The 3,556-nt window shown below is 45.6% G+C and overlaps 1 pseudogene; it reads left to right on the top strand.

Annotated features, from left to right (window-relative positions):
- The first annotated feature begins 2,251 nt into the window (after positions 1-2,251).
- Positions 2,252-3,174, top strand: LOC110550206 (ribose-phosphate pyrophosphokinase 2-like; annotated as a pseudogene).
- The last annotated feature ends 382 nt before the right edge of the window (positions 3,175-3,556 follow it).

The raw sequence follows: 3,556 nt of genomic DNA, 5'->3' as shown, positions 1-3,556 counted from the left end.
TGATACTGTTTTTCTTATACCTTTTTAAGCACTGTTAGCAGGACATATGCACATAAGACTGTGATGTCATCATAATAAATTGATGTTTACTATTGTGAAATTTCCTTCTTTACATATGGTAATCTTTTTATCCTAAAGCCTACTTTGAAATTGATAGCCACTACGGAACTGTTTGAACATGACACACCTCCCATTTTATGCTTCTGTTAATTATCATTTTAATTTCTGGAGAGTATGTGTGCACATTCTTGTAATGGGGAGAGCTGACCAAATGTATACTTATCCTAAATAGGGTACAATGACAAGCCAAGGAAGCAGGTACCTCAAGTCTAGTTTGGAGAACCAATGAGTTATTGGAGTTGCTTACGGGAGTATGAGTGATTCAAAATCAGCTGCATTGCTGAAAAGTTCACTGTGCATGGTGACAGCTCATGAAAACTGCATCCCCAGAGCTCCCTGCACAACTTAGAGTTTGCTCGAGCAAGTCTTTTCTTACCCTCTAATTGCTTACTGCTTTTATAAACCCAGGGAGAGGGCTCATGGATCTTGTCACGTTCTGAGTTTCATGAGCCTGCAAGTGTTCTTCGGGTCTTGAGACTTACAACCCTCTCCCTCACTTTAGGAGGCAATGCTTTGATTCAAAGGAAATAAATGCACAACATTCTACCCAGTCCTCTAGCTCTTTCATTCTCTCTGCTCCCTCTTCCGTTTTGCTTCATGAGTCTTGGAAGGAGTGACATAGATGCCTGGATATTGTCTTCCATTTACGGCTGAGCAATGCTATGTATTTGGGGGAGCTTTATTAATGATGATCTCTGTGGGAACCACTGCCAACCGCAAAAATAGAACTTTGCCTCTGTGACCAAGGCCAAAAGCAGAAATAATCTACGGGCATAAAGAGAAATGTTTAGTGGACCATTTGGCAGGCACATCATACCCCTTTATCAAACAATATCAGTAGGCTCTCAGCTGGGGCCTATGGACTTTCCCAGACCCAGATCTCTGTCTTGGTTTACAGTATCAGATAGGAATTCCTTCCTGGAAAGTGGGCCTTGAGTTCAAGCAGAAGCAGTAAGTTGCACCCGTATCAGTTTTGTCACTATTGCACAACTTCTTGCACATACTTCTCAGCATGATGAGAGTGTAGTATGTAATAGTCACTATAAATTAGAACTGTTGGAGACAATTCTTATGCTTCTCCTGCATAGGGCCTTACATCACTGCAAAAGCAATTTAAGAAGGAAGAGGCATCTAACAGCCTTATTTTCCTTATCTCAAAACCAAAGCACAGTGTCTTCATCAATAGTATCTTACTACCTAGTTCTAGATGAAACCAGCAGCTAGAGCAGCAGCCTTCATGGCTGGGATGTATTACAGATTTCCACAGTCAACAACCCACAGGGGAGTACCGTCTCCTGGAATGCAATAATGTTACAGCCCTGGGAAGGTTTAGATTGTTTTTAAATACATGCATGGTGCCTTTATTTAAAATTTTTAACTAGTGTAAGTTATGTCCTTCAGGTAGCTTTCCAAATCGGCAAAATTCTCAAAAGTTAGCATTTCATCATGAATCTCTTTAGAGGAAGCAGGCACATTCTCTGAAGGCTCACTGCCCTCTACTCTGAGCAAGTGTCAACTGCTCTTAAATGGTGTTCTATTTGTTGTGGTAGCTGTGATTTAAAAAAGAAAAAACATTGTGATCAAAAGCTGCTTCAGGAGGGAGGGATTTGCTTGGATAACGCTTCTAGATCATACTCCATCATGGAGGGAGAGCAGGGCAGAAACTCAAGGCAGGAAGCTGGAGGCAGGAACCACAGGAAGGTTGCTTAGCTCACCCTAAGGTTTCCAGCTGGCTTTCTAATAGCCCAGACACGCCTGCCCAGTGACGGTACTGCTACAGTGTGCTGGGTCTACCCACATCAACCATCAACCTAGACAATCTCTCCAAAGCATGGCCACAGACCAGTCTGATCCCAACAATTTTTCAATCAAGCGTTCCTCTTCAGGTGATTCTAGGTAGCCTCGATTTGAAAATAAAAACTAACCTAGACAGATGGCTACAGAGATACTACAAAAGAAATGTTCTACAAGTCCAATACAATAAAAATGATCCTTCCGTACCGCAACACTTTCATTTAAAAGGTGATACTGGGACTGGTAACAGCGGCGGCAGTAGCAGCAACAGCAAGAGTAGCAGCAGTGTGCATCACTTACTCCTTCCCTGCAAGCCCCTCAGGTTGCGCAGGTCACCATGCCCAACACCGTGCTCTTCAGGGGGACTTCTCACCAGGATCTGTCCCAGTGGGTGACCGATCGTCTGGGCCTGGAGATGGCCAAGGTGATCACCAAGAAGTTCAGCAACAGGGAGACCAGAGTGGAGATCAGCGAAAGTGTGAGAGGGGAGGATGCCCACATTATCCAGAGCGGCTGCGGGGAAATTAATGACAACCTGATGGAGCTCAAGATCAACGCAGGCAAGACTGCATCTTCATCCAGGGCAACTGCCGTGAAACCTTGCTTCCTTTATGCCTGGCAAGATAAAAAGGACAAGAGTCGTGCTCCGATTTCTGCTAAACTTGTGGCCAACATGCTGTCAGTCGCTGGGGCTGATCAGGTCATCACTGTGGACCTACCTGCCTCTCAGATCCAGGGATTGTTTGATACTCCTGTGGATAATTTATATGCAGAGCCCGCAGTTCCTCAGTGGATTCGGGAGAACATCACTGAATGGAGAAACTGTATCATCGTTTTCCCAGATGCTGGAGGAGCCAAAAGGGTTTTACATCAATTGCAGACAGACCGGATGTGGACTTTGCTTTGATTCACAAAGAGAAAGGAAGCAACGGAAGTGGACTGGATGGTTCTGGTGGGTGATGTGAAGGACCGGACACGTGTGATACCATCTGCCATGCTGCAGACACGTTACTCTCAGCAGGTGCTGCCAAAGTGTATGCTCTCCTTACCCATGGAATCTTCTCTGGGCCAGCTATGTCCAGAATAAATAATGCTGCCTTTGAAGCTGTGGTCGCCACCAACACGGTTCCACAAGAGGACAAAACGCAACACTGCTCCAAGATTCAGGTGATTGACATTGCAATGAGCCTGGCTGAGGCCATTCGAAGGACCCACAATGGGGAATCCGTGTCCTACCTGTTCAGCCTTGTTCCACTGTAGTCCGGACTGGGATACTGAAGGTGGAGCAAGCCTCCTCCAACTTCTCGTGGTCTTTGCCCGCCTGCTGTTTTAGCGTTTGGACTCAGCAATTCTAGGATGACCAGTGGCAAAAGCATCCTATCTATGTACACTCTGAGATTCCTTGTCTCCCCTTCTACCGCTCAAGACTACGTCTTTCCAGTTTGTGGGGGGTGGGGCCAGAGAGAGGTGGTGGTTATTTGGTCTTTAAGTAAACTGATGTTAATAAAAGCAACATTTGGATACAGCCAGACCGATGGGAGACCGCTCATCTCCACCTCTGTAACTCGCTGTCATTTCCCATGAGCCTTTAGTCCTCCTCATGCCGTGAGCCGCTGTTAACCACAGGGCTAATCTTCATCTC

This window comes from Meriones unguiculatus, chromosome 4 (assembly GCF_030254825.1).
Source record: "Meriones unguiculatus strain TT.TT164.6M chromosome 4, Bangor_MerUng_6.1, whole genome shotgun sequence".
NCBI classification, from domain to species: domain Eukaryota; kingdom Metazoa; phylum Chordata; class Mammalia; order Rodentia; family Muridae; genus Meriones; species Meriones unguiculatus.
Note: the sequence above shows the minus strand (reverse complement) of the source record. Positions and strands in the feature narration are given on the sequence as shown.